The following is a 13,149-nucleotide window of genomic DNA, read 5'->3' on the forward strand; positions in this document are numbered from 1 at the left end:
CTATTCACCGAAAGTCCCGGCAGGAATACTCAACCGCAGTCATGGTGGCCGGCCACATCTGTATGGCGGTGGGCTCGCCCTGAAGCTCTCATCTCATAGTAGCTGTTCCTCGGTTACAAACACCAAAGCAGGGAGAACCACTCAGAAAGAAAAGGCTAATATGGCCACTCATTAGTTAATATAGCCCCTCTCTAATAAGACTAACAATACTTTGCTAAAATTCTTTATTACTTTTTTTTTTATTTCTTCCATGAGAAAGAAAGAGAAAGGAGAGAGAAAAAGAGACTCCCTGATGGAATCTTCCTGACATGATCTGCCCCCAACTTCAGCCAGCCCCAGACACCTAGGTATTTGAACTGGGGACCCTCCCATGTGGGTTCAGTTGCAGTACCTCAGTGTACCTATCTGGCCCCATTAGCTGAAATTCTTAAAATCTATATGGTCATCGCGAATAAATCTTCCCTCAATAGTTGATGAAATCTTTAAAATCATCAAAAAAAAAGAATGATTCACATACACCAACTGCATCTAGGCTAGATGATGAACAACAACAGCAACAATTGCGAGATGTCTGCCCGGGTATTGGATTATTTGCTGTCAGGTCCATTTGTTGTCCTTCTCTCTGACCCATATTAGGAGGTGTTCCCTACAAGCTATGATGCTCAGTGCATTCATTTTCTATTCTTGTATAGCAAATTACAATGCATTTAACAGCTCAAAATAATACCCATTTATTACCTCATAGTTCTGTAGTTTAGAAATCTGAGCTAGTGTAGTTAGTTCTTTGTCTAGGATTCCAAAAAGCCCAAGTCAGGGCATCAGCTGGGCTCTTACCTGAAGCTTGGGGGAAAAACCATTTCCTTGCTCATCCAGGTTGTTGGCAAAGTTAGTTCTTTGCAGCTGTAGGACTCAAGGGCCTTCTCTTTGCTGGCAGTCAGTGGGAGACCATGCCCTGCTCAGTCACTGACTGGAGCTGCCCCAACAATGTCACAACCTCAGCTCAAGGTAGAAGTGGACCATGATGAAGCCAGCTGCTCAGTGCTGTTATATAATACTCCTCATAACTGGGCAGCGAGTCCTATTTTGTAGAAGAATTGAAGCCAGGGATTGGTGAATGTGGCCCATGGGCCAAGTCTAGCCTGTTACTTGTTTTGGTATAGCCCTGCAAGCTTAAAATAGTTTTCACATGGTTGCAGTTTTGTTTTGTCTGCCAGAGGGCACTTGTACTCACCAAAGACAGAGGGAAAGGGAGAGGGAGAAAGTTGACCACACCCTCAGTGGGGTGTGGTCATGCAATCCTTTCTCCTTCATTTCTCTATCCCATTGGGATTTTAGGTACACATGCGCGCACACACACCATGCACGTCTTTCATGCCATAAGGGCTGGTCATAAAGGAATCAGCTCCCTTCATCACTATGCCACAGGGCTCGCCCTACACGGTTATGCTTCAAATGGTTTTGTGGGAGCAGCAGATGATATAGCAGTTATGTCATTGGACTCCCAAATGGCTGAGTGTGGTTTGAGTTCCAGACCCGGTGGCTTAAAAAATCATACCAGCTGCACTTTGTGTGCATGCCCTAGATCCCAGAAGGAGAATGGAGGAGAGGGATTGCAGCATGGTCATCACATCCCTAGGGAGTGATTTCCCCCTTTTCCTCACATGTGCCTTAAGGCAAAAGCCTCTAAAAAATATTTTGGTAAGTACCTACCATAATCAAGTACCTTGATTTTGTTGCTTAGCCCACACAGACTGAAATATTTACATATGGCCCTTTACAGAAAAAAAAAAAAGCAAACCCTGATTTTATGCAAAGCAGCTTTATTTCTCTTCAACACTGGCAGGTCAGAAGGAAGCCTTGGAGGGGACCCAGATAGCTGAGAAGAGGAGACAGGACATACCCTGAGTAGAAAAGAAACAAAGTCCAGGAACAGAACAGCAGGACAGGTATAAAAAATGAGACTGGGGCCAGCAGGTGGCATGAGAGTTAAGGTGCTGGATCTCACATCACCAACTCCACGTTCAAGTCTTGGGCCCAGTGACTTGAAAGTCACGTTGGGTCCTCTTTTCAGCTGGAATCATGGAGGGCATTGAAGAGAAGAAAAAGAAGGTTGATGCTGTGGCAGAACCCTTAAGAAAAACTGAAGGAACTTTTCAGAGCTGAAAGTCAAGTGCCTGAGGAAAAAAAAATTTTCGTCAAAAGAAGTTTTGAAAGACAAGGAGGAAGCTTATCTATGAAAAAGCTAAGCACTATATTAAGGTATATAGGTAGATGTACAGAATTGAAATTCACATAGCTAGAATGAGGAGAAAAGCTAGCAACTTCTATGTAACTGCAGAACCCAAATGGATGTTTGTCACCAGGATCAAAGGTATTAGTGGAGTGAGCCAAATAGTGTTGCAACTTCTTCGTCTTCTCCAGATCTTCAATGACACCTTCGTTAAGCTCAACACGGCTTCGATTAACATGTTGAAGATTGTGGAACCTATATTGCATGGAGGTATCCAAACCTGAAGTCAGTAAAATCTATAAGCATAGTTATGACAAAATCAAGAAACAGCAAACTGCTCTGACAGATAACTCTTTGTTCAATCTCTTGGTAAATTTGGCATTACCTGCATGGAGGATCTGATGAAATATGTACTGTTAGAAAATGCTTCAAAGAAGCAATAACTTCCTGTGGCCCTTCAAATCATCTTTTTTCTCCACTAGGTGCATGAAGAAAAAGACCACCTATTTTGTAGAAGGTGGGATGCTGGCAACAAGGAAGGCCAGGTCAACAGACTTATTAAAAGGATGAACTAAGGTATCCACCATGACTATTTTTGTCATCTGGTCAGTTAATAAACAGCAGTTGTTTCAGTTGTTTAATTTTTAAAAACTTAATAAAAGGAAGTTACATTGGGCTTGGGCATGTGTGAGCCCAAAATCCAGAGAAGAGAATGAAGGAGAAGGTATTGCAATGTGGCCAACCCCCTGGGGGGGAGGGTGATTTCACACTTCCTCTTTCTCTCTCTGCTTCTCTCTGGTGAGTACACTCACCCTGTAGCAGAACTAAAAAAGTAAATAAATAATAAGAAAAGAAAGACTGGGCCCAGCCTGGTGGTGGAGAGCAGCTGAACTCCAGTGCTTGAAGCCCCATTAGTGCCCACAACAAGTTCAGATGCCCCTTGTTAACTTTGAACACACCAGGCATGGATGCTCAAGACCTGACAAGCTGGAGAGCTAGGGGAAGGGGAATATGGAGTGCTGAGACCCTGAGAATGCTTGTGTTTCTCCTTCTCTTACTGTTGCTCATGTGTTCATGCACGTGCTATCATGAATAAAAAATCATCTTAAAAGAATAGAAAAATAGTTGTTTAAAACTCCCTGAAATTGAATATAATTTTTTAAAGTCCTTGCTAATTCATTCTAATAAAAATGCTCTTGCTTTAATTTGCATATAATTTGGTTACTAATAAAGTTGGATCTCTTTTCATGTTAATTTGAAGAATTGCAAATAAACCAAATATGAACAGATTTCTGAACCAAAGACAGACAAAATAGTTAATATCCATAAAGCTAAAATAATCCACAAAATGAAAAATATACTAATGTACCGACCCCAAAAATGAGCAAATGTTTCCTCTTTTAAATTTGTTGATATTCAAAAATAAAAACAAAATTTGAAGCATAACTTTTGAGTCTAAGACTTTATAGCTGGGCATTTGGAATAACCTACAATAATTTCCTTGTATTTATTATCAGTTCATTTGTCTATTCATATGGCTGAACTGAATAGTTAGTGGTATACTCAAGAAGACTCCTGTTATAAAAGTAGCAAAAAAAAAAAAAGTTTCTCCAAAGAAAATGGAGTCACAAATATCATGTTTTAGATTTGCAATAAGGATATTTTCTCTTAAAGGATTTGCAATAAAAAAGCTGTATAAGTATTAGAGCATAACTTTTGAGTCTAAGACTTTATAGCTGGGCATTTGGAATAACCTACAATAATTTCCTTGTATTTATTATCAGTTCATTTGTCTATTCATATGGCTGAACTGAATAGTTAGTGTTATAAGCAAGAAGACTCCTGTTATAAAAGTAGCAAAAAAAAAAAAAAGTTTCTCCAAAGAAAATGGAGTCACAAATATCATGTTTTAGATTTGCAATAAGGATATTTTCTCTTAAAGGATTTGCAATAAAAAAGCTGTATAAGTATTAGTGCATAGTTAGGGCATCGAAATGTCGCCAAGAAAAACCTTGCCTAATTGCATCCTGTTTTTGTTCAAGAATGAAATCCCCTTTGATGCCCAAACTATGATCTTTAAATACTATTCTCCACAAGAAGAAACTTCTTTCCAGAAACCATTGATTTGGAGTCCACTTCAGGACATTTACAAAATGATTCAGTATTTTTTTGCCAGAAAAGAAGGAAATGATTAAATTCTATAGAGATCATGTCAAAAGTATACAAAAGCTGAAATGAAAGATTCCTAGCAAAGTTGGAATAATTTGAGCAAAAATGGCACCAGTGCTTCAGACAAATATATAAAAATTCAGTAATCCATAAGGATACTAATGAAACTCTTTGGTCACCATCTGAGTCTGCTAAGTCACCAACTCTTTACCCTCAAAACGACAAAAGAATCAAGGCCCGGCTGTAGTGTGCAGGTGATAGGGCACTGCTTAAAATGCTGGAGCCAGAATTTAGATCCCAGGTCAACTTGTGATCCTGACCGACTGGAAGGCTGGGGTTGGAGAGGGACTGCAGCATGATGAGATCCTGTTAAGGGATCTGTCTCTTTCTCATCTCTCTCCAGAAATAAAATAGGGACCAGCAGTTAGCGTAACGGCTATGTCACTGGACTCCCACGTAGTAGACCGTGGTTCAAGTCCCGGACCCGGCGGCTGAAACTCACACCAGGCACATGTGCGTGTGGTCCTAAGATCCCGAGAGGAGCATAGAGGAGAGGGGCTTGCGGCTACCCCTCTGGGGGGTGATTTCTCGCTTTCTGTCTCTCTGTCTCTGTCTTTCTGGTGAGCACACGTGCCCTATAGCAAAAACCTCCCCAAAATAATAATAATAATAATTTTTAAAAAGTAAGACTTGACTGTCCTGAACAAGCTGTGCTTCTGCTTATCCAAAAACTTAATGAGGAAAGATTCTTTATAGAATTCCAACTAACAAATATAGATGGCATGATAAAGTTCAGAGTCATCACTTTTCAATGTCAATAAAACAACTCTAAGAAATAATCAAGGGCTGCTAAATCTTTATAATGGAGGAACCTAGCTCCTACCTCTTAATACATCGATAAATCTCAACATCAAGTAGGGAGACCTTGACATTGTATACTTCAAGATATGGTGCCATAGGAACTATAAAGCTTTACTCATAAAATATTGTGATTAAGAAGATCAATTCTGAACCTAAATCAAGTTTTGAGCTCTAAAAATCTGTTTATAGGAAATATGGTGACTAGAGAAAGTATTTAAGCACAATTATGAGGAAAACATCTGCCAAATTTCAAATATAGAATACTTGAAGGTATAAAGGATAATCAATTGTATTAAAAGGGGGTGAGGATGACCAGAAAGGCATGGAATTAAAGATCTAACAGATATTACATCCAAATGTAATCTTTGGACCTTATTTGGATCCTTATTTGAACAAACCAGCTATAAAGAGCATTTAAGACTCTCACAAAATTCTAGCATGGACTGGTTATTAGATGAAATCAAGATACCACTGTTAATATTGTTAGGTAGGACCATGACATAATGAATGTGTGGGGGCAAAACCCGTCCTTATCAGTGAGAAATGTTTCAACACGTCTCGACTTCCCTCATGGCCAATGAAGCCTCTTTAAAACACAGAAGGAAAAAAAATAAAGTAACAGCACAGGCTTCAAAACAGAATGGTCCAATGTGCAATGGACCATTTATTTCTTGTCCTGCAATGTACCTTATGTGATGAGCAACTTCTGGGGTGAAGACTCTGATCCAGAAGTTGTGTAGTTGAATACAGCATTGTTACCAGTACGAAGTTGAGGTGATCAGGCTAAGATTACTTACAGTTAGAGAGAAAGGCTTTAGAAATGTATGAAGATTTTAGGGAAAAGTCTATGTCAATGAATTTCAAGTTTTGAATTTGTAAAGAACAAACGACTTTACTAAAGATTGAGAGATTGCAACCCCAAAAGCATAAATTCAGACAGAACCAAGGGTCCAATGAGTTGAGCAGAAGAGGTTGGTTTTATTGACAAAGAGCTGAAGAAAGAAAAAGTATGAAAAACTGTTTAGTCATTTCAAGGTTACTTTCTTATTACACTCACCCAGTAATCTCATATTTTTAGGAAAAAAACTGAGGTTTTGGTAGTTCTCTGCCTCTTTAGTTTGATGAGGTGGAACTTTAGAGTGACTGACTGAATTTCGGTCTGGTCTGTTGGGACCTAGCACAGGAGCTCAGCTCCAACAATGGTCTCTTGCTTAACACCTGTGTGTTCACACAATGTAGACCTTCAATGAACTAGTGGTCTCTGAAAACAGCAAATCTTCCATTACATTAAACTCATGAGGCTGTGAATGCGGATGAAGGTACTTTGAAGATACATCCCTGTGTATTCAGACACTGGATCTGACTCCTATTATCGGTGCTATACTCTCTACTGGCAACGGATGCTCAAGGGTTCTGCAATAAGTCTGAGATCGAGGGTGTCAGGTGCAAATACTAAAAGACATTCAGATGTGCTAGTACTTTTGAGTTGTTATTGAGATTTTTATTTCTGAGTGAAAAAAATCATTTTCTCTACTCTTCTCTCACAATGTAGATTACTTCTATATCCCAAACTGTAGAAATTTCTCCCCACCAGCAAACAAGCAATCACTTCTGCAGTGGACACCAGTTGGGTGTCCTCTAATTCAATTCGGACACCATCTACCTGGAGATTGAGAACTTAGGCCCCAAGACTGCCCCACACTTCAGCCATCAATCCTAAGTCTGGAGTTCCAGAACTTCTGACTCACTGGCTACTAGTTGGGGTTCTCATGGTTCCCTCCCCTCCTCTGGCTCATAATTTGCTAGAGCAGCTCACAGAACTCAGGGAAATGCTTATTTACAGTTACAGGTTTATTATAAAGGTTATTCCACAAATGAAGAGATGCCTAGGGCGAGGCATGTGGGAAAGGGGGTTGTGTTTCCATGCTGTCTCTGGGCACGCCACCATCCAGGAACTGCCATGTGTTCAGCTATTCAGAAGCTCTCTAGATTGTATGCTCTGTGTTCTTTATGGAGAATTCATTGCATGGCATGATTGAAACATCGACAATCCTGTAGAAATGTGATTGAACAAAAGGGTGTGATCTAGTACTATCAGGCAGAGTGGAGAAACCCAGCAAGCTCTGTTCAGATTCTTCTTGGTCCCTCTGTGTGGCCTTCCTTCTTCCTGGGCATAGGGCAGGACCCCTCTGGAATGAGGGTCTTAATTTCTTCATGATACATGGTCTGCCTTGGGGAGCTTTAGGAACCAAGGGCAAATGGCCAAATGGTCATGAGCCAGGAACCACGGAGGAAAACCAAAAACACATATTTCATAATATTACAATTTCCTAATTATAAAGTGTTATTACATCAACCCCATTTCTCCCACAAGCCCTATTATTTTTAGTTCATTATTTGCTAACCTTCAGGGGTTTTTTTTAATATTATGTCATAGCAAAAATAACTATATACTGAAGTTGAAATTTTGACTACTACCAGAAATCTGTTGGTGAACAAATCACTAAACTTCTCTGGACTATGTAGTTTTTAACAATTTGACAAATAGTGGCCCAGCCATGGAGGTGCAGTAGTAGCTAAATGCTCTGCAATGGAAGAAACTGTATGGAAGATCAAGATTTGACTCTCAGCTCAACCTATATGTGCTGAGTATGTGAGTGCTTGTCTGTGACCCTGGTAGACTGAAAAGACTGGGGAGTGAGATTGTGGCATGACACCTTGGAGAATACTTGTCTTTCTGTCTAATGAAAAAAAAACTTTTTAAAAACAGACAAATGAGAATACCGCCTATCTCAAAGGATCATTAATGCTGTGTAAATGAAGTACGCAATATATTGCTTAGCAGGTAGGAGGGACTGAATAATTAGTGGCTATTATATCCATGGACTCGTTTTAATTCTCTACCTACTGTTGCTGAGCGAGGCAGCTAAAAAGGATCCAAGACAACCAGTCTACAGATACTTGGTGGGAACACTCAGTGACTTACCCTGCTCTTCCTTTTCCTTCTTTGCCAAACCACATAAACACATCTTTCATTGCTCCCACCCCTGGTCTGCAGGTTTAACCCATGAGGATCCATACCCTGAACTATTAGACTGAGTTTAAGAGTCAAATTGAGCTATGATCAGTATGATCATAAGTAAGTTCCTACTTCCTACCATGGTAATGTAGGTTAATATCTGGTATGTGAAGTAGATTTGGGAGCTTACTAGTGGGTTTTCCAGAAGTCCCTCAGAGGATCTTCTACTTAAGAGTCCAGGACTTCTCCAGAGTAGGTCCCATTACCTAGGTGCCTTCCTCCTTGCTTCTGGCCACAAAACTTTAGTCAAAGGGAATTCCAAGAGGGAATCCCACCATAGCAGATTCCTTTGTCTCAGAGGATACAGGTAGAAAGGAAACTGGTAAGAAACTCTGAGAGCCCATTAGTCTCAGTCCAGTAGGGCTGTCCCATGTACATATAAACAGACTGGAGGAGAGTTTAAAAACACAGGGGCCAGTCTGAGTATGGTGGTTAAGGTGGCTGGGTCCCACGTGCCTGACTGTGTGGTTTAAGTCTCAAACCCAGTGCCTTGAAAAAACACACCCATTGTATACACCTACATGGTCAGAGTTCCAAAAGGAGAAATGAAGGAGAAGGGATTGTGACATGACCATGCCCCATGGGAGGTGGTATCTTGTTTTCTCTGTCTCTCTCTGGGGACATGGGCCCTCTAGCAAAAAGTTAAAAAAAAAAAAAAGAAAAGAAGAAAAGAAAAGAAAAGGAAGGAAGGAAAGAAGGAAGGGAGGGAAGGAGGAAGGAAGGAAACAGCCCTGAACTGAAGGAGAGCTCTGGCCAGTTCCTTCTGGGGGCTCTCCTAGGGCTCAAGGATAAAGTGCTGGGTACCTGGCCATGAGCCCTCCCTATACGACTCCTTTGATTTGGACTCTCCCTTTCTTCCCTAGCTGCCCAAGATCTGGCCATCCCACACAGCCTCTTCTGACTGACCTAGGGCTTTCTCAACCTGGAGGCAGTACCAGATTTTGTTGAGGACTTCAGTAGAGTAATAGCGGAATTTGGAAAGAAGAACAAGAGAAGCGGAAAAGTGGGTGAAGAAAGTAGGAGACAGAAAATAAAGCTGTGAGTGCGGCTCTAGTAGAAAGAGATGGCAAAGAACTCATCTCCGTCTAGGATGTCGCATGCTGTCATTACCACCATATAGTTATTTCTTGACTTTAAAACCACCTGGAAGGACTTAGGAAAGAATTGCAAAATGATCCCGGGAAAGGATCCACAGTGCTATTGTGGAAGTTTGACAGTTAGAGACTTTTACTTCCCATCAAAATGCATGAACTCTGAGGGTGAAAGTTTTCTGAGCACCAGAAGATCTTTAGGGTGGTTCAGGTTTGTGACCTGCCTCATCTGTTGATATTTTCCCAAGTGCAATCGATCATCTGGACATTTCCAGATAATAAATGAAGGGGCATTCACTGTTGCTTGTTTGCGATGCAGAAGTGACTGCTGCCTACACAAGGCATGCTTCCCAGACAGTGTAACATAACCATGGAATGTACCAACAAAGCAGACAGATCCCCAATTGTTTTTTATAAAGTGCTTCCAGACTGGAATCCTCAGTCTTGCTCACAAATAGTCTGAGAACAAGCTTTTACACGTTCTAGAAAGAAAGGCTCTAAAAACACAGGAGCAGCTTTTTTGTTTTGTTTTGTTTTGTTTTGTTTTAAATAAGGGGAGGGACAGAGAAAAACATATCCAGTTGTTTGGACAAATTAGCTTTAGGTATAAAAACAAATGTGAAGGCCAGCAGGGGGTATAGTGGTTAAGGCACTGGATTCCACATGACTGACCATGGTCCAAGTCCTGGACCCAGTGGCATGAAAAATAAGCAGGGTGCATGTGAGTGCAAGTCCAGAGTCCCAAGAGGAGAATAGAGAAGAAGAGATTGAAACCTGGATATCACCCTGGAAGGGCAATTTTTCACTTCCCCTCTTTCTGTGTCTCTTTCTGTCTCTCTTGAACAAGTACACACTCTGTGTCAAAAATACACACACACACACACAAATGTGAACTACATATTAACTTTAGGGTGAAAGGCAATTGTAAGATGATGAATTATGATTACTGTGTATGGCTTTGTGGAAGGAGAATGTAAGAGATGTAAGAGTTTGGGTCATTTTTAGATTCTTTGGCTTTCACTACTATTCTTAAAAACAAGAGGCAAAATAGAGTGTAAAATGTACACAATAGCTTAGAAAAACAGATAACACATAGGCAAATAGCAGTTATGAGTGACATTTTCTATCTTGAATGTCTAACCATCTGGGTGTTTAAAGATTCCTTAACAAAAACAAAACATTAAAAGAATGATCACTAACTTACTAGAATCTTCTTTCAAAAAAATAAAGGGGACTGAATAAGAGATTATTGCTTAGAAATCTGGATAAATTCCAAGAATGCTCATATTGCTAAAATGAAAGCCAGCCCAATTTTAGTGTGTTATGAAATGCTTAACTGGAGCGGTTTCTAAATTAAATAAAGAAAAATTTCAAATTGATTTTGTTGATTTAGAATTGTCTAAAATAATGGAAAAGTGTAGACAACACTATTAGGAATAATGCCAAATGTAAGTTTTCACTTCTATTAAAAAGATTACACAGGAATGTTTATCAGCAAGTCTTGAAGATGCCACCCAAAGGAAAAAGTGGTTCTGTAAAGGGGTAAAAGGGGAGTAGTATGCTGACAGGGCTGACAAGAAGGTGCAGGGTCCCAAAGGTGGAAGCAATGCAATAAAGGTCAGACACATTCTATGTGTAAAATACGACAAAATTATGGAAGCCATGGAAAAGTTGAAGTCTGGAATGAGATTCAATGAAGTGGCCACACAACATAGTGGAGATAAAGCCAGGCAATGGGGTGACTTGGGTTGGATGACTATAGGGTCCATGGTGGGACCATTCCAAGAAGCAGCATTTGCCTTGCCAGTCAGGGATGGATACACCCATTTTTACAGACCCACCAGTTAAGACAGAATGTGGATATCATATTATCATGGTTGAAGTGAGAAAATAAAATCATATGAAAGACTGAAAAAAGAAAGATTACAAAATCCCAAGAGAAAAATGGAGAAGGGATTATGGTATGGCCATCAACCTTGGGAAATGATTTCTCACTTTCCTTCTCTCTTTCTGTCTCTCCAGTGAGTACACATGCCCTATAGCAAACTTTAAAATAAAAGAAAGATTATATTGAAGGGAAAAAAAGCCTTTGTTCCTTTATACATAAAGGACATGGTCTGAAAACAGACATCAACCATCGATTTGAGCAAGTTTTCAAATTGTTCTTTTGTAGGATCTCACAGTATGTGATAAGTATGATGAATGCATTGGAGGTGTCCATTAATTACCTATAGCTACATTTTAAAATTATCCCCAAATTTAAGAGCTTAAAATGACATCTATTATTTCATACCATTTCCAGTGTCAGGAATCCAGACATAGTTTCATTGAATAATTCTGACTTGTGAGGTTATTGTCAAGCTGTCAGTTGGGGCTGAAGTTGTCTGAAGGCTTGACTGGGGCTGGAGAATTTGCACCTGAGCCTATTCATGTTGTCCAAAGGTCTCAGTTCCTTGTCCCTCAAGATTCTCATTAGAACTTCCCTTACAGGGAGTAATGAGAGATGGAAGCTATAATGTCCTTTATGACCTAATCTTGGAGGTGATATACCATCACTTCTACCATATCGTGTTCGTCATGCAGATTAATTCTGGCCCTGTATGGGAGAGGACCTACCCAAGGGTGGGAATACCGGGAGGAAATCATCTTGGAGGCTGGCTGCCAATGAATCATGTCCCCCTCACATATGAAATGCATTAACTCCCTCCTAACACTTGTGGAATTCTCATGTTATTATAGGATCAGACCAAAGTCCAGCAAGTCCAGGTACATATATGGCCCCTTGGGTACAGCTTAAGTACAGTTCCTTGAATACAGTTCCTCTCAATCTAAAACTCTATGATCCAAAGAGACAGCACATGCACATGCATGGGCACATGCACCCAATAGACAATGGTGAAACAGGAATACAATAAACACCATAAATATTATTGAAAAGGGGGAGAAACTGGAGTCTCTATAGCAGCTCTGAAAACTAGGCAGGCCAAAGTTGGAAGTGCTTTAGGATTCAGTCCCATTCCTATCCAGGAGCTATTTTCCACAGCTCTTGGCTACACTTTTAGTCATCCTTTCTTTTTCATAAAAGTTAGCATGTATATATGTAGTTAAATTTTTTCTCCATCTACAGTAGAATGGGAATGGAGAGGGTACAAAGGCTCATTTTATACTTTCTCTGTCCTTTTGAGTTCTAGTTGGCAATATTTCTGATATACTTCTTTAAAAATTTTTCATAAATCTCCTCTGGACTTAAATCCATTTTATTAACTAAAAGTCACATTCACAAATCTCTTTGAGATAATCACTTATTCATTTTGTGATTCTGTTAAAGCTAATGCTTCTTAGAAGTCAGAAGGAGAGAGAGAAATCATACCCTGGGGGGATGGCCATGCTACAATCCCTTCTCCTCCATTTTCCTGTCAGGATTTTGGGCATGTATGCACATATGGCTGGCATGAGTTTCAAGCTACCAGGTCCGGGATTCAAACCATAGTTGGTCATGTGGGAGTCCAATGCCCTATCCACTGCATCACTTAAAGTTCTATTTTTGAGAGGATCTGTGGTCACATCCTTAAAAGCTTGTAGGATCTTTTGTGTAACTAAGCTGGTACTCTGAGGCACCAATGTTTGATATTTCTGAAGTCTTAAGAATTTTTATAGTCATACCCTTAGCTTCATCTTTAGATCGTGTTCCCATGGTGGTACCTAGGTTTGCCTTTTGC

At 40.1% G+C, this 13,149-nt stretch overlaps 1 pseudogene; it reads left to right on the top strand.

Moving 5' to 3' along the window:
• Window positions 1-11,083: 11,083 nt before the first annotated feature.
• On the top strand, window positions 11,084-11,324 carry LOC114007894 (peptidyl-prolyl cis-trans isomerase NIMA-interacting 4 pseudogene; annotated as a pseudogene).
• Window positions 11,325-13,149: the final 1,825 nt, after the last annotated feature.

This window comes from Tupaia chinensis, unplaced genomic scaffold (assembly GCF_000334495.1).
Source record: "Tupaia chinensis unplaced genomic scaffold, TupChi_1.0 Scaffold000251_1, whole genome shotgun sequence".
In the NCBI taxonomy this organism is placed as follows: domain Eukaryota; kingdom Metazoa; phylum Chordata; class Mammalia; order Scandentia; family Tupaiidae; genus Tupaia; species Tupaia belangeri.